This window comes from Capra hircus, chromosome 14, assembly GCF_001704415.2.
Source record: "Capra hircus breed San Clemente chromosome 14, ASM170441v1, whole genome shotgun sequence".
In the NCBI taxonomy this organism is placed as follows: domain Eukaryota; kingdom Metazoa; phylum Chordata; class Mammalia; order Artiodactyla; family Bovidae; genus Capra; species Capra hircus.
Genome location: NC_030821.1, coordinates 41,912,347 through 41,934,461, shown reverse-complemented (window position 1 = coordinate 41,934,461; position 22,115 = coordinate 41,912,347).

The following is a 22,115-nucleotide window of genomic DNA, read 5'->3' as shown; positions in this document are numbered from 1 at the left end:
TTTAAACTGATAAAGGAAAGTAGAAAGTTATAACAGAAGGACCATAGGTCTGAAGATTAGATATTAATGGAACTACCTTTGATGTGAATATAAGTTTTATAACATTGTAATGTCACAAGTGACTGTAACATTGTAACATGTTAACTCTGTGCACTTGGACTCAATATTTCACCTTTCTGAGGTTTTTGTTGTTCCCATCTGTAAATGGGGATGGTGACAACTGCCCTACAAGGCAATTGGAAGGATTCAAGCACAGTAATTCCTGATGCATTGAATAACGGTTTGACATCTTGTGTGCTTGTTGAAGGTGGGAACGGTGTCTTCTCATTTTGTTTTTCCCATGCTAAAGACAGCAGCAAATAGATACACAAAAGATATACATTGAATGGCTGAGCAAGGGCAGCAATAATCCAAAATAACAGATCACTGGAATAAATGTATTCCTAGTGGGGAAACTTACATGTGTCTTTCCATGGAATCAGGTTTACATGATTCATGGGTAGCCAGTATTTGCAATTAGACTGCATTCCATGGGAACGCACTGGTTGAGCAGAAAGTCACCCAAGACCTTGCTGAGCAATTAAGGGACAACTGGCCTGGGACTAACAACCCTTGTAAAAATAAATAGAAGTCAATAACAATTCCAGTCCCTTAATATGCATTCTTTTCTTCTTTTAAGCACCAGAATCAATGGATCTAGGCTGTCATCCACTTACTATTATGCTATGTTGGGAGCTTAGACCTTGGAACTCATTGTTTGCAATACTCAAATACAGGGGGTATATTTAATAGGGTAGTTTGGTAATTTGGGGGTTTAGATTTTTATTTTTTTTCTTTTTGAAATCTCTGATCCTAGAGTCTGGAAAAAACTGAAAGTTAGAATTGAGCAGAGATTAATTGGAATGGTGGCTTCAATTTATTCTGTCTTGTTCCCACAGTTCTTACAACAGACTATTAACTTTTTTGGAATCTTATAGTGAGAACATCTTTGAGCTAAAACTTGATATCTTTCTAATAAATAAAGATGATAACTAAGAATAAGAAAACTATTGTCAGTAATCAGGAAAAGACTTACCTTGAAAAGAATATTATGGATTGTTACTCATATTATTTTTAGCATACTTTTTATAGCTGATATGGCTTGCTGTGGTTGCATTCAATGAAAAATGACTAATAAATATTTTAAAGCCATTTGCTTTGAGGATAGTCAATCAAATTTAAATAAAGCACTTGTTTTAAAATGGCATATTTAAACATTTAAAGGTGGCTCAGTGGGTAAAGAATCTGCCTGCAATGCAGGAGACACATGAGATGTGGGTTCAGTCTCTGGGTTGGTAAGATTTCCTGGAGGAGAGCATGGCAACCTGTTGCAGGATTCTTGCCTGGAGAATCCCATGGACAGAGGAGCCTGTACAGTCCGTATGGTTGCAAAGAACTGGACATGACTGAAGCAACTGAGCATGAACGTATAGACGTTTAACTGAAAGAACGAGGGCTTCCTGTAACCCTAGAACAGAATCCTACTTAAAAAAAAAAATTTTTATTGGAGTATAGTTACTGTACAATGTTGTGTTAGTTTCTACTCTACATGCTTCCTTGATGGCTCAGTTGGTAAAGAATCTGCCTGCAATGCAGGAGACCCCGGTTCAATTCCTGGGTTGGGAAGATCTGTTGGAGAAGGGATAGACTACCCCGTCCGGTATTCTTGGGCTTCCCTGTGGCTTAGCTGGTAAAGAATCCCCTTGCAATGTGGGAGGCTGGGATCCCAAGGGAAAGGCTACCCACTCCAGAAGAATTCTGGCCTGGCCTGGAGAATTCCATGGACTGTATAGTCCATGAAATTGTAAAGAGTCAGACACACTGAGCGACTTTCACTTTCATACTACTGTACATATATACATATATTCCCATTTAGGTCACCCCAGATCACCGAGTAGAGTTCCCTGTGCTATGCAGTAGGCTGTCATTAGTTATCTATTTGACACATAATAGTGTATATATATATATCAACTCCAATCTTCCAAATCTCCCCACCCTCCTTTTCCCCTCTTGGTATCCATGCATTTGTTTTCTATGTCTTTGTCTCTATTTTTGCTTTACAATTAGATGCATTATGCTTCCTTTAGTAAAGCAAGTTGCACCAGGGAATGCATATGAATCACTCTTAATTTCATTAATCTATTTATATTACTGCTCATTCTCTGAATCATCAAAATATGATACTCATCAGGCTTTTAAGGAGCATGATGTTTTGCACTCTATTTTGCAATACTTTAAGAAATTCATAACGTATATTACTGTGAGTGCCTTGTATGAGTGGGAAAAGTAATTAAAGACATGATGGAAAACATTTCTGTACCTGATGGCATAATCTCCACGGATTTTAGTTATTTAAAGGACTTAGCTTGTTATTTTGTAGAAATAAATATGATGAAGAACAGAATTAGATTATAGTTTTTAACAGAAAGCAGAATAAACTTGTTTATATTTAATTAAATTGATTCATTAGCTATGTTATAATAACTAACACACTAAGGAAAGCATTGTTAAATTATTAAAATACAGAGGCACTCAATATTACAATATTGCATTGTTTTAATCAAAGTGTCAGCTCCAATAATGTAGATGGCCCAGGGTTGCGGACCTGGGACAAATAAAACTGGAGGAATTTAAGGGACAGAGATTGTGTAAAAGCAGAGAAGTAAATAATTAATGGATGATTTTGTGGTCAGGGCTGAGCTAGTGGTCTGAAACCAGGTCCAAAAGTTTGGCAAGATAGGAGGAAAGGGAAGAGAGGAGGTTTGTAACGTTTGTTATTAAAAGAAAATGTGCCTTAGAGTTCAACATCCATTGATTGAAATCTTAGTTCCACTAATGGTTTATAGCCTGACCTCAGGGTCATATCAAGGCCAGTTTTCTCATTTGCAAAAGGGAGATAACACTTGCCTCTGATGGTAGTTTCTCGTGTTCCCATTACTAGGCATTATCTTTGGAGTGATCTTTCCTCTCCAGGAACTTACATTTGAAGAGATGTGAGAATGTGCACTCAAGTAAAGACAAGTGAATGTGGTGTAGGCAGTGTGTATGCAAAGTTCTCAAATGACTGAAAGACTGTTTGGACAGGTGAGGGCAACCTGCACAGAGGCGACATTTAATGCTATATATCATTATTGCTTATCCAAGGTAGGCACCAGTCTTAGTTTTTTGGGCTGCTGTAACCGAACACTACAGGATGAGTGCCTTCAACAACACAAATTTATTTCCTTACAGTTCTAGAGGCTGGAAGTCTGAGATCAGGGTACCGATATGGTCAGGTTCTGGTGAGAGCTTCTCTTTGTAGCTCTGGGGCTTCTCGCTGCAGTGGCTTGCAGAGAACTGGCTCTAGGATACACAGGCTCAGTAGTTAGGACCCGTGGGCTTAACTCCTCAGCAAGTAGAATCTTCCCAGACCAAGGATCAAACCTGTGTCCCCTGCATTGACATGTGGATTCTTATCCACTATACCACCGAGGAAGTCCCTCACATTGTCCTGTTCGTGCTGGAAGGGAGAACTCTCCACTGTCTCTTCCTCTTCTTGTTAAGGTTACTGGTCCCCTGGTGGCTCAGATGGTAAAGTGTCTGCCTGCAATGGGGGAGACCCAGCTTCAATCCCTGGGTTAGGAAGATCCCCTGGAGAAGGAAATGGCAACCCACTCCAGTACTCATGCCTGGAAAATCCCACGGACAGAGGAGCCTGGCAGGCTACAGTCCATGGGGTCACAAAGACTTTCACTTTCACTTATGACCTCATGGGTGAGTACATGCTAAGTCACTTCAATTGTGTTCGACTCTGTGCGACCCTATAGACTATAGCCCACCAGGCTCCTCTGTCCTTGGAATTCTCTAGGCAAGAATACTGGAATTGGTTGTCTTGTGCTCCTCCAGGAGATCTTCCTGACCCAGGGAATGAACTCACGTCTCTTACATCTCCTGCATTGGCAGGAGGGTTCTTTAACACTAAAGCCACTCCCTTAAAGGGAAGCCCCATTTACGACCTCACTTAACCTTAATTTTTTCCTAAAATCCGTACCTCCAGATACAGTCCCATTGGAGATTAGAGCATCAACATAAGAATTAGGCTTGAGATGGGGGTTGGAGAACACAATTTAGTTCACAGCAGCATCTAGTTAGAGGCAGGCAGCAAGGCTGTAAAGACTGATAATGAATACAGAATCCACAGAGAGACTTAACAAGAGGAATTTGAAGTTCAGCCAGGTAGTCTAGTCCGCTAGCAGTTCTTCACCAGAGTTGCAGTTCTTCACAGTAAGGTAACAGTTTTTCTCAAATTAGGACATTTTGCATTTTGGCAACTTTTTAGGACAAAAAGCAGTCTCTAAGTATGACTATGTCAGGCCACTGTGGTAGCTCAGTGGGAGGATGAGGCTGAAGAAGTGATGCTAATACAGAAGCAGATGACAGAGAAATGGAAAGAGGTACCATACCCTCTGTCTTTGATTCTTCTATAGGCCAGAATACACTATCTGATGTTCAATTTGTGTCTGTTTAATTAACTTGATAGGAAAATCCAAAAACATAGAAACCAACTTGTGTTTTTTTAGTCCAGTGATGACAGGAAGTACCTATTTTTCAGAAAAAGAAAATAAAATTGCTGCCTAATATTCCTGAAAGAGTGAGGTTTTTGCTAAAATATCTAAAGTACATATTCTACAGAAGCTCATCCATGCCAAGCTCAGTGAAGCATGGGTGTAAACAGAGTGCTGTGATATAAATGTCATTTCTACTGTTTCTTTTTTTGAAGATTTTTTTTTTTTTGATGTGACCTTTTGGGGTGGTAATTTTTTTTAATTTATATTTTAATTATAGTATAATTACTTTACAATACTGTGATGGTTTCTGCCATACATCAACATGAATCAGTCATAGGTATGCATATGCCCCTTCCTTCTTGAACTCCCCCTCCCACCTCTCTAGGTTGTCACAAAGCACAGGCTTCAAGTTCCCTATGTCGATGATGTGGACCATTTCAAAGTCTTCATTGAATTTGTTACTAGAATGCTTTTGTTTTATGTTTTTTGGCCATGAGGCATGTGGGATTTTAGCTCCACAATCAGGGATCAACACTTCCCCCCTCCACCCCAACCCTTACTCCCTTGTATTGGAAGGTGAAGTCTTAACCACTGGGCAGCCAGGGAAGTCCCTCTGCTGTCACTCCTATGTGCACAGGAGGACACTGTGCCCCCTTCCATCAAGTTAGATTGTGGCCACGTGACTCAGAGCAGCTGTGATGAGAGCTGCTTCCAGGCCTGGAACTTAAATTCTCCTTGGGTGGCCCTCAACCTCTCTCTCCATTGTGGCAGTTGACACCCTGACCTAGAGACCACATGTTGTGCATTGTGAAGTTGTCAGATAGAGGAGGCTCACCTAGCCTGAACTGGCTTTATATAAACGAGAAGAAAATATTTTATTGTATTAAAGCCACTAAGATAGCAAGTATAGGTTCAGTTCAGTTCAGTCGCTCAGTTGTGTTCAACTCTGTGACCTCATGAATCGCACACGCCAGGCTTCCCTGTCCATCACCCAAACTCATGTGCATCTAGTCGGTGATGCCATCCAGCCATCTTATCCTCTGTTTTCCCCTTCTCCTCCTGCCCCCCAATCCCTCCCAGCATCAGGGTCCTTATCATAACTAATTCATGACCCCTCCCACAGTGAAGAAATGCGTTTTCTGCTTAGGTCTATTTTATGTTAGTTTTCCAAAACACTGGTTCCAGCTAATTAAAAGGATTTAACGACCCCTAGTGGGTCCTGATCTCTAGTTTGAAAAACACCCTTTTAAAGAATGCTAGCATTCAAGACTAGTACAGCCACTATGGAGAACAGTGTGGAGATTCCTTAAAAAATTGCAAATAGAACTACCTTATGACCCAGCGGTCCCACTGCTGGGCATACACACCGAGGAAACCAGAATTGAGGGAGACACGTGTACCCCAATGTTCATCGCAGCACTGTTTATAATAGCCAGGACATGGAGACAACCTAGATGTCCATCAGCAGATGAATGGATAAGAAAGCTGTGGTACATATACACAATGGAGTATTACTCAGCCGTTAAAAAGAATTCATTTGAATCAGTTCTGATGAGATGGATGAAACTGGAGCCGATTATACAGAGTGAAGTAAGCCAGAAAGAAAAACACCAATACAGTATACTGACACATATATATGGAATTTAGAAAGATGGCAATGACGACCCTGTATGCAAGACAGGAAAAAAGACACAGCTGTGTATGGCGGACTTTTGGTCTCGGAGGGAGAGGGAGAGGGTGGGATGATTTGGGAGAATGGCATTCTATCATGTACACTATCATGTAGGAATTGAATCACCAGTCTGTGTCTGACGCAGGGTGCAGCATGCTTGGAGCTGGTGCATGGGGATGACCCAGAGAGATGTTGTGGGGAGGGAGGTGGGAGGGGGGTTCATGTTTGGGAATACATGTAAGAATTAAAGATTTTAAAATTAAAAAAAATAAAAAAAAATAAAGAATGCTAGCATTCAGATAAGGCAATGCAATGCTCACCATTTAAACAAGTGGATGAAATCACATTCTTAAAGACTTTGGGCCTATGGTTCAGACTGATCACAATTAGTTGGTCCCATCACCTCCTTAAGAAGCTAAAATCCTATGTCAGCCTTCTCATCAACTGCTAACAATAGGAACCACCTCTAGAGACTTGCATTCTTCAAAATGAAGCAAATACTATTAAAACATCATGCATATTAATGACACACTGAAGAGCCTGAGGTACTCCATCTTGTAAAAGAATTCCATTTTTGCAAAGGTACCGGGCAAACAGACTTAGACTTTGGATATTGCCTAAACTTGCCCCGCTATGCATGAGCCAATCAGCCCTTAGGATAAACCTCCTGACTTTAAGTTCAAGGATTTGTGATTTACCTTGGAAGTAATGATTTACATTTGTGATTTACCTTGGAAGTAATGATTTACATTTGTGACATTTGTGATTTACCTTGGAAGTAATGATTTACATTTGTGACATTTGTGATTTACCTTGGAAGTGATGATTTACCTTTGTGAAATAATGATTCACCGTGTAAGTGAAAAAAAAAACAATCAGAGATCCACACACGACCCTATAGAAGAGGGTAACCAATCAGTAGTCCTTCAGCCTGAACACCCCTTTTTGTTACCCTTTCACCTGAATATTCCCTATATAAGCAGTGTAACCCAAAACTCGGGGCTCCCTCCCTATAGCCGCTACATCAGTGCTGGTGGGAGCCCCAGATCGAGCTTGGTAATAAAAACTCTCTTGCTTTTGCATCGGATACTGGCTCCCTGGTGGTCATTGGGAGATTTCGCGACTTGGGCACAACAACACTCCATAGAAAGGACAAAGGAAATGAGCTATCAGTTTCTAAATAATTGTTTGTTTGTTTTTTCTTCTTAATCTGTGATGGCTCAGACTGCCTTACTGGGTTTTATTTTCATGCACCATCTTCTTCCATATAAGATCCCAAGCTCTCACTCATATCTACAGCTTCCTCAAGCAGCCTGGGCTGGGGCAAATCCCCAGGAACTGCTACAAGGCCAACAGCTCTTCCTCTTTGAGGCTTAAATCCTCCAGGATAAACTTGAAGGCTGTTAAGTCTTGACCTTTTAATAGCATTTGCCTTCAATGCAATGTTCGATCCCTGAGTTGGGAAGATCCCATCGAGAAGAGAATGGCAGCTCACTCCAGTATTCTTGCCTAGAGAATTCCATGGACAGAGGAACCTGGTGGCCTACAACCCATGGGGTCGCAAAGGGTCGAACATGACTGCGTGACTAACACACACATGTGCACACACAATTAACTCCAGTACTTAAGCTCTAAGAAAGGTTGTCCACTCACTGGGAAGAAAGGTTGTCCACTCACTGGGGAGCCAAATGTTTTCTCAGTGTGCTCATGGCATCCTCAGCCATGAAACGGTTCCAAGAAACTTTGAAAATGTTTTCAAACAGAAGAATGTTGGCAAAGTAGCATCCCCATCCCCTTTTGTTTGTTTTTGATTCTTTATTTAAAGTAATATGTTGGTCAAGCAAGATGGTATTGGGCTTGGAGTCGGCAGGTCTCTATCACTTCTGAAAAATGTAGGAAGTCTGGATAGCTGGTGTATTCTAGGCTTAGACCTGAGTCAGTCCACCCTTCTCTCTGTCAGTTTCAAATGATTTTAAATGGACTTCCGTGGTAGTGCAGTGAATAAGAATCTGCCTGCCTATACAGGGGACATGGGTTCCATTCCTGGTCTGGGAAGATTCCACCTGCCATGGGGCAATTAAGCCCATGCCCCACAACTACTGAGCCCATGTGCTGCACCTAATGAAGCCTGAGTGTCTACAGCCTGTGCTCTGCAATAAGAGAAGCTGCTGCAAGGAGAAGCCTGAGCACTGCAATTAGAGAAAGCCCGTGCAAAGCAACAAGACCCAGTGCAGTCAAATATAGAAAAAATAAATAAAATTTAAAAGAATTTTTAAGCACTCAGATTTTTTCGGTCTATCCTGTCTCTACTTGAACTGTTGGGAAAGTTTGATAACAAGGAGCCAAGTAAACTTTCTGCTGATAAGAACTTTTATTCTTAAATTCTTTTTCATTAAGCCATCTTAATATTTCAACATAACATATTAGGAGCAAATTTAAAACAGATTCTGACCTAACTTCTTCACAAGTTAAAATCCTCCGATGTTACTTAGTTTTGGGGGGAAATGGTTAGTAAATATTTTCACCCACATAGTTAAAAGCATGAGGTCATGCTCTTACGTGAAGATTCCACATTCTGTGGATTTGCAGTATATGAAGAGAAATGTAAGAAAACATATGAAAATCACAAAGTGTTAGATAACAAGAAAAAGACTAAATAATTAACACTCAACAGGGCTTCCTGGATAGCTCAGTTGGTAAAGAATCTGCCTACAATGCAGGGGACTCTGGTTCAATTCCTGGGTCGGGAAGATCCCCTGGAGAAGGGATAGGCTACCCACTCCAGTATTGTTGGGCTTCCCTTGTGGCTCAAGGAGTAAAGAATCCACCCGCAATGAGGGATTTGATCCCCAGGTTGGGAAGATCCCCTGGAGAAGGGAATAGTCCATGGCGTCGCAAAGAGTCAGACATGACTGAGCGACTTTCACTTTCACTTTGATGTTACCATTTACAACAAGACTAAGAGTTTATTAAAAATGATCACTTATGTCAGATATTTAAAAACAGAAAGGCAGAAATCATGGTAAAAGTTAAAGTGCCATCTGGGAGGACTTATTCTAGTTACAATAAATTAATCCCTATCACTAGTTCCTATATGCACTGTGAACAGTGATTATTGTTTAAGGTCACTGATACCTGGAATGAACTACAAACAAAGGTAATTAGGCTGTTAGAGCCACGGGCTGCTTCTGTTATTTGGGGAGAAGCAGAAAGCACCAGGACTTTCCTGGTAACTCAGTTGGTAAAGAATTCACTGCCAATGCAGGAGACCAGGGTTTGATCTCTGGGTTGGAAAGATCCACTGGAGAAGGGAATTGCAACCCACTCCAATATTCTTGCCTGGAAAAATTCCATGGACAGAGGAGTCTGGCCGGCTATAGTCTATAGTGTTGCAAAGAGTCAGATGCTACTGAGCAACTAAGACACACATTTAATATGTATATATATATATATATATATATATATATATATATATATACACACACATACATACATATAACTGAATCACTTTGCTGTGTACATGTAACTTTGTAAATCAATTATGCTTCAGTTAGTAAAAAAAAGAACACAGTAAAGAGATGGGTTTGGGCATAATGATGATCAGTTCAGTTTTGAACTATTTGAATTAAAATTTTGTTAAACCCAATTTATGATAGTCTTTGAAAATCAGGTTCAAAAGATTTAACTTTGATACTGTAATTAGATAAGGACAATTGAGCAAAATTATGGAATTATAAAGATGGTATTAAAATATAATTGATTGTATATCCATGTATCACTTTTAAGAAAAAAAAGATTAAGAGAAATCTATCTTTGAGAAACTAATGATATAATCATGGTGATAGCAACAGAAAAATTTAGGAAGAGACCACAGAAGGCAGATTTGACATCATGTTATGTAAGGAAGATAGAGTCTGGGACCTATGTAACATCTCTACCTGAGTAAGAAGAAGGCCATTTCTCCAGGTAAAGCAAGTCCTTCAGGTAGAAAGTTTGGCAAGTGGACCTAATTGGCGGGGTTGGGGGCAGGGGCGGGCGGTGGGGAGGTGCGTGCATGTGTAGTCACTCAGCCGTGTCAGACTCTTTGCAACTCCATGGACTGTAGCCCACCAGGCTCCTCTGTCCATGAAATTCTCCAGGCAAGAATACTAGCGTGGGTTACTACGCCCTCCTCCAGGGCATCTTCCTGACCCGGATGTGGAACCTGTGTCTTCTGCATTGCAGGTGGATTCTTTACCACTGAGCCATCATGGTAGCCCTAATGGGGTGGGGGAGGGCTTCATGACAATTATAAGACACCCCTCCACAGCTCCATGTTGGAGCTCAACACCTAGCACAGAGCCTGAAATTCAGGCTGAAATTTCAGGCTTTACTCACCTGTTTGACCTAACTACCCTTTGCAGAGCAGGTGTTGGTGCTGGAGTGAGGGTAGGTAAGCCTGGAGGCATTTGATGAAATAAGAGAAAAGGAAGGGAGCCAAGTTTTGTTTTTATTTTAAGTAGATAAAAGGAACTTCCCTGGTGGTTCAGACAGTAAAGAATCTGCCTGCAATGCAGGACACCAGAGTTTGATCCCTGCTTTAGGAAGATCCCCTGGAGAAGGAAATGGCTACCCACTCCAGTATTCTTTCCTGGAGAAGTCCATGGACAGAGGAGCCTTAGAAGGCTACAGTCCATCAGGTTGCAGAGTTGGACAAGACTGAGCTACTAACACTTACTTACTTAGATAAAAGACACTCTTGGGGAAGGAAGATTAGACTTTTTCAGTTGGGTTTACTGGATGTAATCATGACCAGCAGACCACTGTTTTGAAATAGCAGGTAAACATTTTAAGTAAATAAAACTGCTCAGAAGCATGACTACATTTCTTGAGAGACAGTGAACTCAGTCATCGGAAGTAATAAAATGGACTCTGGATACCTAATTGATAAATATTTTATAGAGGAATTCTTCAAGAAAATTCTTTCAAGCCTGTGATTTGATGATTACTTGGGTGTTATGACCAATAAATCTGTGACCACAGAGGAGAGCTAACTGGCTGGAATGGGGGAAACCAAACTTGGTTTGGCCCTTGTAAGAGGAATATTTTCTCAAATACAAAGATTTGGAGAAGAAATAGAAGAGCCCCTTCCCCGACTCCCCAGTTATTTTGTTCATATTTGTATAGCTACATAATGTTTGTTACAGTTGACTATAATTTAACTGATCAGCTTCATCCTGAAAGTCCTGGATTGGATTGATGGATTATTCTAGTAGAAGCTGGTGTGGATGAAATCTGGATTTGGCTTTGGTTAGATTATGTGTCTGCATCCCCAGACTTTCTAATGTAGATAATTGGATAGCTAATTGTTTTTTTTTGCTTTGTGTTTCTGCATTCAGTTGCTTTTGATTTGGTATATCTCACATCTAGAACATTAATTTTATTTTAAAAGGGAGGTCTTCATTATGATCCAGGTGTAAATAAGTATATAGCTATCATGTATTTGTATTTAACTGAAATAAGAAAGTAAGAATAATAAGTATCAAAGATCTAGTTTTCATTGACTATTAAATTAATTGACAGGCTAACTTAGGGGAAATTAACTGATTTTGGGAAAAAAGTATAAGCTAATAAAAATCGAGTTTGGGGACTTTCCTAGCAGTTTGGTGGTGAAGATTCCATGCTTCCACTGCAGGGGCCAAGAGTTTGATCCCTGGTCAGGGAAATAAGATCCCACTTGCCAAACAGTATGGCCAAAAAGAAAGAAAAACTAAAAAAATTGAGTTCTGTTCAGACTTCAGCAGTAAAGAAAGTTGAAAGAAAATAGGGAAAGGAACACAACTCACTAAGAAGGAAAACGAGGAATCTGAACCAGCAGGTTAGTTTCACAGCTAATGTTTCTGTCATTTTAAAGGATAAATAGAAGGTCAGGAAGACAAATACACAGTTTCCTGATTCAGGGGGTTACTGCACATCTTGGAACATAATCTATCTTCCAAATAACAGTTCTCACTGGAGATTAGAAACAGGTTCTAACAGATCATTGTGTCTAAGAGTTAATAGTTTCAGTAGAGTGGAACATTGGGTCTAGTAGTTATGTAAACCAATACTTGGATGGCATCACGGTGCCCAGCTAGTATGTCAAACATTATCCTGGTGTTTCTGTGAAGGTGATTTGGTTGAGATTAATACTTAAACTGGTGGACTCTGAGTAAAGCCGCCTGCCCTCCCTGATGTAGGTAAACCTCATCTATTTAGTTGAAGACCTGAATAGAACAAAAAGATCAGCCCACCCAGAGTAAGACAGAATTCTCCAGCCTGCTGGCTTTCAGATTGGAAAAGCAGCACTGGCTACAGTGAGCCAAAAGCATACCTGTGTACCTGCAGAGTTTGAATTTTCCACCCACTATTGTATAAGTTGGTTATAATAAATGTCTTCATATATATTTAAATATATTTATATCTGTATCCATATTTATATACACACACCCTACTGGTTCTATTTTTCTGCAGAATACTGACTAATACACAGGTCATACTTATTTCATGAGGGTGGGCAGAACACTGTGCCATTCTTTCTCTCACCTTGGCTCCAGGGCATAAATCCTCTCCATTCTCTTCTTGGTCTCAGTTAAACTCCTCAGGTGATTCAATATGCACAATCCTAAAGTTTATTCCTAGCTGAAGCTGAAACTCCAGGACTTTGGCCATGTGATGTGAAAAGCCAACTCAATGAAAAAGACTCTGATGTTGGGAAGGCTTGAAGGCAAAGGGAGAAAGGGGTGGCAGAGGGTAAGATGGTTAGATAGCATCACCAACTCAATGGACACGAGTTTGATAGTGACGATGATCACTATCATCACCGGTAGATAGTGAAAGACAGGGGAGCCTGGTGTGCTGTAGTCCATGGGGTCGCAGAGTCAGACACGACTTAGTGATTGAACAATGACAAGAACAAAAATTCAGTATGACTGGTGTCCTTATAAAAAGCGGAAATTTGGAGAGACGTACACAGTGGAACACCATGTGAAGATGGAGACAGAAATCAGAGTGATGCTTCTCCAAGCCAAGGAATGCATGAGGTTGCCAGCAAACCACCAGAAGTCAGGTGAGAGGCATGACACATAATTCAATGCCTTTGGAAGGAATCAACTAGACTGACACTTTCTGATTCCTGGCTTCCAGAGCTGTGAGACAACACATTTCTGTGCGTCACCCAGTCTATGGTGCTTTTTGGAGGCAACCCTGGCAAACTAATATAAGATTTCAGGAAAAAAGACAAATATACAAAGGATAGTTGACAGTGACATTGACTTCTCATTTCAAATATTCATGGATCTCAAGGATATACTGAAACTCCTCTATTTCTCAGTTTTGGTATAGGTACTCAAATAGGACATTTTGAACAGCATCTGCCCTATTATGGCCAATACTCTAAAGGATAGTTCCATCTGAGTAACTTTTTATTCTGATACGTTCTTAATTTTTGTTGAGATTCATGTGATAAAGGAAGCATGGGCAAGTCAATTGAACAACGAGTCTCTGGGAGAAGCTAAAAGAAAACTGAAAGGCAGTTTCACATATAAAGAGAATAGATCTTGAGTAAGAAAGATATTGGGGCTTATCTGGTGACTCAGTGGTAAAGAATCCATGCGCCAGAACAGGAGATGTGGGTTTAATCTCTGGGTTGGGAAGATCCCTTGGAGAAGGAAATGGTAACTCACTCCAGGGTTCTTGCTTGGGAAATCCCATGGACAGAAGAGCCTGGAAGGCCACAGTCCATGAAGTTGCAAGAGTTGGACATGACTTACTGATTAAACCATCATCACCAAGAAAGATACAAGTTCTAACACCTGCACTGTAACTTTGGGCAAATTAGTCACCAAACTTTGTTACTCGGGATGTTTTTTTCACTAATCTCATCTCTAGTTTTGCTGCCCTGTATCTTCTGAGAAATCCTTAACCCACTCTGCTGGCCCTATAAATTGTAGATCTCCACTTGAGATTATTCACCGTGTTTTCTTCTCTAGATGATGTCTTATGTTGCAAACCTGTCTTCACCTTGCTCATATGCAAACCCCTGTTCTGACCAGAATCTATTTTCCACAGAGATAAAATAGTTTCAGGGAAACCTATGAGCTCCTTGTGGGAAGAAAACATGTCCTGTGGTTTCATTCTCACTGCTTACCTTGCACAGTATCTGGCACCCTACAGGTCCTTGATGATTACCTGCTGAATGACTATTCATCTGAACTTGGACATGAGGGGTTCATGTGTTAAATCTCGAGTAATTTTATTTTTCTCATTTCAGTATTCTTCATTTGTTTCATTTGAAGAGACCCTACTTACCCATCAAGACTGAACCCCTATGTCACCCTTCCTGGGAGGCCTTGCACAGGTCCCTGATGAAACAAATTATTCATTTCTTCATGCTCACCAAGCACTTTGGCTATTTACTCTCATCATCTTCTCCTTGGGTAGACTATGATCTCCTATTCATCACTGGATTTCCAGTGCTCAACAGATTGAAGAAAGTGTTCAATAATTGTTGAACACTTTCTTCAACAATCGAGTTGAATGGGAAGGGAAGCTATATTTAATTATTCCTATGACTTTCGGTTTCAGATTGTTTTAAGGAGAAGCTGATTTAAATAAACTTGAAGCACAGTAAGTAAAATAGGCAATGTGCAATAATTAGGGCATGCAGGGGATGAAGAGATAGACTAGGTTTGATTGGTGGTTTTGCAGTTTATGGGTGTATGTATAGAGACCAGCTTTTCCCTTTCTTGGCTGCCTCCGGTTTCTGCCTGGTACCAGCAGGAAAGCCACTAGAGATGGCAGCACATTCCATAAAAGTTAGCAAATTAGAAATCATGCTCTAACTTTAGAGACATCCATTGATGATGGAATTCCAGGCCGCATGGCCGACTTACGGCAGATATTTATAACTTTTCAAAACACACTTGGAAGCCTCTGAGTGGAATGGTCCTGCTGAGACAAGTCCATGGGCCTTCCTTATGTAACTCATTAAAGGAAATATGTGAGTAACCAGAGCTGCAGTGGAAGGCAGAGGGGTAAATAAGGACCAGCTTCAGAATCAAATTGGTTATCTTGAAAATCTGTCACTTCACCCTCGCAATACCTCATAACTTTCAGTTATTCGTAAATTTAATTATCATGCTTTTGATTCCACTTCTCAATCCAAAGATTGAGGTGTTTTTAAAAAGACTGAACTTTAGTTTCCTAAGTCTTTTTGGAGATATTTAACCTTTTCCTTTTCAGCATTTCTAAGAAATGTTTCATTGATCATATATGGTCTTAAACCATCACGGAATCTGCAGGCATTTTTTTCCCCTTTTCACTCCTTATTTTATATTTTAATACCCTAGTGGTAAAGAATCCATCTGCCAATATGGGAGACATAAGAGACACGGGTTCTATCCCTGGGTTGGGAAGATCTCCTGCAGAAGGAAATGGCAGCCCACTCCAGTATTCTTTCTTGCCTGGGAAATCTCATGGACAGAGGAGCCTGGCAGGCTACAGTCCATGGGGTTGCAAAGAGTTGAACACAAGCGACTTAGCAAGCTTGCATGCACCCATTTTCTAGTTTCTACTCTGAAACGTTGAACAAAACTAGACTCAAGAATTGGTGGATACAGTTTTTCCAAGGATCACTGTCAAGAATTTCATTTTTTAAAAAAATTTATTTATTGATATTTATTTTGGCTGCATTGGATCTTAGTTGTGGTTAGTGAGACTTCTTAGCTGGGTATGTGGGATCTAGCTCCCCCATGAGAGATGGAACCTGAGCCCCCTGCATTGAGAGCAGGAAGTCTTACCCACTGGACCACCAGAGAAGTCCCCAGGAGTTCCATTGTTAATAGAAAGACCCCTAAACTCCTCCTTCACTGTGGGGTTGAAAAGAGAAAGTAAACATTGTTGAGGAAAAAAGGATTTAGCCTTGGAAAAATTTTGTTTCTCCCCGTATGTCTGGTTTGACCTCGGGAAAAGGAGTAAATGTTATTGTTTTCAGACGTCAAGTAATCTGTGGGTTTTGAATTTTCTACCAGTGACCTATCCATGTGTGGAATCAACATATGCAGGAGAGGGAAGAATAGGAGGCTGAATATTTAATTTTTTAAAATAAAACTGATGAGACAGCAAATGATATTCAATCCTATTAAAGAGACTAAGCACAGACCTTAACAAAAAAAATCCTTACATTCCTTGCATTGGGATTGTGTGATATGGTTCCACAATTCAGGGAGATTGGAAATTACAGAGCATCTGCAATGAAATTGGTTTTCTGTGGAAAACTGATGAATCACTTACTGCCAATGACTAGAAGGAAAAGCACTTGTTTATGCCCTTATGTAATGAATTTTTATGAGGTGAAGTTTGCTGTTTATAAAAAATACACTTTAAGCTGCTGTAGATGTAAAATAATAGAATTCAAAATTCGGAGCAATGCATTACTGCAAAGACAGTCACTAGCAGAATATTATCTGCTTACAAAACACCAAAACAGGGCTATTACTTCTATAATGGAATTAAAAAAAAAATCTCATCTACCCAGTTGGATTCTAGAAGAAAAAGTATTTAAAGAGACATAGCTGAAATTGACAGCTCCAAAATTGCATGCATTTTCAAAGAAAAGTTATTAATTCTCTTATTGTGCTCCTGAATTCCAACTGTTTTCCCTCAAAGCAAGAATACCACAGATTATTTTAAATTAAAAATGGTACTCCTAAAATTCACCACAAAGACAAACTGGGGGTGCTGGCTTCTCTATGGTGTTATAGAAACGCATGTAGAAATCTTCTCACAATAATACCATTAGCTGTTCAGCTCCATGCTTGTGAAAAGCTTCATGATCAAACCCCAAAGTCTCTTGCCTTCTTCAAATACTGAGCATTTGCAATGTGCCAGTCACTATTTTTGGCTGCAGTGTCACAAAACAATGAGCAAGATACAGTCCCTACCTTCACAGCCTATTTTGACATTTGAGAGAGTCATCTGACTGAAACTGAGGACTATTCTGGTCGCTCTGAGAAGCGGCACTAAGAAATATTGCATACAATATTAGGTGGGGGCTTTCTTGGTGGCTCAGATGGTAAATAACCTGCCCACAGTGCAAGAGATCTGGGTTCAATCCCTGGTTTCAGAGATCCCCTGGAGGAGGACATAGCAACCCACTCCAGTATTCTTGCCTGGAAAATCCCATGGAAAGAGGAGCCTGGTGGGCTACAGTCCATGGGGGTCTCAAAGAGTTGGACATGACTGAGTGACTTCCACTTCTTGCTCTCAAAGAATTTATCTGCCTTTTGTATTTGGTCTGGAGCTAAGCATTTTTAAAGCAATTAACTATAATTTCCACAAGTGGAGAACAATTGTATTTTAGAATTTTGTTGACTAAAAAGGCACTCTTACAAATTGTTAGGGGTTTGAAAGAAAAGAGGCTGTTAGGAAAAGATGCTATTTCCTGAGTGCTTAAGGAATATGTTTACCAGGGAACCATCCTTGACACCTTACAAGACAGTAAAGCCTCTCGGTCCGCTAATTCAGGACTGTGACTATTTAGATAAAGTATCAGCTGCAGTTCATTTGTATTATTGGCAACCAGATCATAAAAATATCTTAGAAATGTCAGGATTTCTGTGTCCACATTTGGAAGGAATACAAAATCCTGGGTCAGACTCTGTCTTGACTCTTAGTTGAGGATATATGGTCATCTTCCAGGCTTAGGTGAATTGCTAATATATTTATGTCATTTGTTTTTATCTGCTGTACTAGTTCTAGATATTTTAAAGTAACTAAATCACTTTCATTTACGTTACATGAATTTATAAGTATCATACAAATACTTTTGGAAAAGGGTGTGGGGAACTTTTTACCTTTTTGTTGCCTACATATTTCTAAGTGGTTGAAAAAAATGTATATGCTATGAGTCAGAGATTTAATATGTAATTTAAAATGCATGAAATAATTCAGACTATTTTAAGAGTTGTGGGTGGTTGGCCATAAAAAAAAGACTTTATTTATTGTAATGCAAAAATAGGTACTCTAAGGCTTTTAGGATCTTACATCTCCTAAATTCATATTGTTCAAGGATTTGTTTACAAACTGTGCAGATGTTTACTTTTGAATTGAAGCAAAGCTGGCCAGGAGATTTTAAAGAAATAAGTAACTTGTTTTGGTGTGATTAAAAACTATTACATGCTCCTTGTAGAAAATGTAGGAATACAGAAAAGAATTTTTTTAAAAAAGGAAAACTGAATTATTTAGACACTGATTGTAAGATATATGTGCATGTTTATCTCAAAGTTGAGATCACATTGTACTTTATATCCTCCTTTCATTTTAATAGTATACTGTAAACATGTTCCCATTATAAAATTATTTGTGTATATTTTTACATAAACTTTTTTCCATGGTATTTCCATGGTATAACACTGACTTATTAAACAGCTATACCATTTTACTCATTTCCTTATTTTTGAACATTTGTATTATTATTATGAATACTGCTACATTGAACATCATTTCAATAAATCTACATCTAAAATCTTATTGTTTCCTTGAGACAAATTCTTAAGGTCAATCATATAAACATATCCACATCCATTTGATTTTAAATTCAGCTTTACTTCAACAGATTTATGTTTTATTGGTTTGGGGATTTCAGCAGTGGCATGACCCAAAACCTGTTAATGTGAAGTTACCTCACTGCTAATGAGAAGGAAAGAGTACTACCCACTGAATACTGTACACTTGGATTTCCTGGCTTCAGGAGTGACTTGGTTTAACCTCATTTGACTTGTTTTAATTGCCAGAATAACAATTCGAAGACAGGTTTCCATGAAGGCCCAAAATGGTGCTTCCTTTTTTTAAAATGACATTTTAAAAACCATAAGATTTTTTTTTAAATATCAAGAAAAAATAAGAGATGACCTGCAAACATAAAGGCCTATTCTGTCTTGTTACATGATTTATATCCTCTTTGAAGGAAAAAAAAATATTCTTGAAATATTTGCCAACTTACTGGTGACAATGAATATAAATTTACTCTTCACACTAATTTTAGCTGCAGAGAACCATGGAGCATCAGTTCTATAGACAATATGGCCTACTGGCTTGGCTAAGAATCTGTTTGGAATTGTTTTGTTGCTGAAAATGTTTTTTCTTAATAGAGTAACGCTTCACTTAGGGAGTGCTATTAGGAAAAACAGCTTTTTAAAAAGGAAATGTTTCAAATGAATCAAGTTTTTGCTTTGAGTACCAACACATTTTGAAGGCTTCCTCAAATAAAACAATGCTAATGTCACTGGCTCCTTAATCAAATGATACAGATTATATGGTAGTTTGTATTGATGATCCAAGGTCATTTTTAAGCCACAATTTTGCCATTGTTGTCATTTAGTCTCTAAGTCATGTCCTGCTCTTTTGTAACCCCATGGACTGTAGCCCGCCAGGCTCCTCTGTCCATGGGATTTCCCAGGCATGCATACTGGAGGGGGTTGCCATTTCTTTTTCCATGGGATCTTTGCACCCAGGGATCAAACCTGCATGTCCTGCATTGGCAAGCAGGTTCTTCATCGCTGAGTCACTTGGGAAGCTCCAAGCCAAAATTACTATTCAGTTAGTTATTCTTCAAAGTCCATGGGTCCCTATTCTAAATACTAGCAGATTAGTTTTTAAGTTTTTTCCCACTGATATCAACTTTTTTTATTATTTCTTGTTATTGTAGACAGGCTTGTGTTTTACCAGTGTCCTCTGTCTCACATCTCTTAGTTTTCACCTGCTGGTGAAAGTTCACAGAAATCTAGTTAAAAGAAAGCAGCGTCTAAATGGGGATTCAGGGAACCACCCCCTATTTTAGTTTCGCACGGCTTTGCTGGTTTCCATGTCTGTGACCATTTCAGAGAGTCATGCTGTTAATGTACCACAAGCCTAATAGAAATTGTAACAATTGTGGCTTGTTATTTGCTGTAGCCTTTGAACTGGTTTTCTTGCTTTTACTCATAATTCTACACACATCAGTTTTTGTGATCCTTTAAAAGAATGTGTTTGATGCCATTTCTTGGTTTAAAGTCTTCCGGCGGTTTCCTCATACTTAGAATGTGTGTGTGAAAGTCACTCAGTTGTGTCTGACTCTTAATGATCCCGCAGACTGTAGCCCACCAGGCTCCTCTGTCTATGTAATTCTGCAGGCAAGAATATTGGTGTGAGTTGCCATTCCCTTCTTCAGGTGGTCTTCCCAAACCAAGGATAGAACCTAGGTCTCCCATATTGCAGGCAGATCCTTTACTGTCTGAGCCACCAGAAAAACCACACTTGGAATAAATTCACATACTTTTTCACCGTGGCCTGCATGGGCTGGCCTGGCATCCCCCTGTCTCATTGCCTCATATCCCAGTCTTGTTCGCTCTGATTTCTTGCTTTCTCAGAACAGGTGATGGATGCTCATCTGAGACCTGGGACACTTGCCATTTTCTTATCCTGGCACCCCTCCTCTGCTTGGCTTTCTCTTTTCATTCAGATCTTTTTAAACTTCAGCTTCTCAGAGAGGACTTCCAGGGGCATGTAATTCAATACAGCATCCCTTGTCACTCTCCATTCTCAGTCTATTTTATTTTTCTCAAAGTATTCTAACATCTGAAACAATCTTACAACATTTGTTTATTGTCTATCACCCCTTCAAGAAGGTAAACTCCATGAAAGCCAGGGTTTTGTTTTATTCATGAATGCATCTCTGAGTACCGAAGAATGCCTGTAGGGCCTCGAGAAATAATTTTTGAAAGAATGATACGCTATTTAATTCCCCATTACAGTCTTAGTGGAGTTGCTCAGTTGTGTCTGACTCTGTGACCCCAGGGACTATAGCCCACCAGTCTCCTCTGTCCATGGGATTTTCCAGACAAGAGTACTGGAGTGGGTTGCCATTGCCTTCTCCAGAGGATCTTCCCGACCCAGGGATTGAACCGTCTCCCGCATTTCAGGCAGACGCTTTACCGTCTGAGCCACCAGGGAAGCCTCAGTTACAGGCTTAAGAGGTCAACATTACTAAATGTCCATTTCATAGGCTGGGCAAATTGAAACTCAGGGAAGTTAAATAAACTTGTCCAAACCCCACGGACACTAAGTATTGAAGGCAGGGGAGCTGGGAATGAGGGAACAGGTCTTTTAGACATGGTCACTGAAGCCACTTGGACACACTAAACACACAAGGAGCAAACCTGACTTGAGAACCAGGTGCACGGGAGGGAGAAGAAAAATGTTAGTGTAGAAGTTATTTTCCCAAAGGAGGACACTCAGGGCTGAATGTTGGGTTCTGAATGCCAAAGTGGAAATATATGATGTAGCTAGATACGACCCAGTGGTCATGAACTTGGAGCCCTGCAGCCACTGGGGAGTGGGAACAGAAGCACCGGGGTTCAACCAAGTCCCCTGGCAGCCCTGGGGCAGCAGGGACTCGGTGCTGTCTGGGCCTGTCATTGCAGCTTGCCCAGCAGGCCTGTCTCTGGGGTGAGCTGAAGCTCCCTTAGGCTGCACTCAATGTCACCCACTGATGAGAAGCTGCACACCAGCTGCCCTCAGTGTGCTCTTTGCCAAGAATCCTTACAAGCAGGAAAAACAAATGTGGATAACTAAGAAGTAAAAGAATGGAGAGCAGGGTCAGGTGTGATATCCAGCTGACCCTTTAGGAATGGCTTTGCAGCCCAGCTGTGGGGATGGTGGGGGATCAGCGCAGCAGGCTGCCTCGGGAACAGAGCTGCCAGCCCTGAGGTTGTACCCTCCTGAGTGGCCACTGCCAGCATCTGACAGGTGGAGGTCAAAAGCCTGACTGCTCTGGCTCCACCTAGGACATCGAGGCCTTC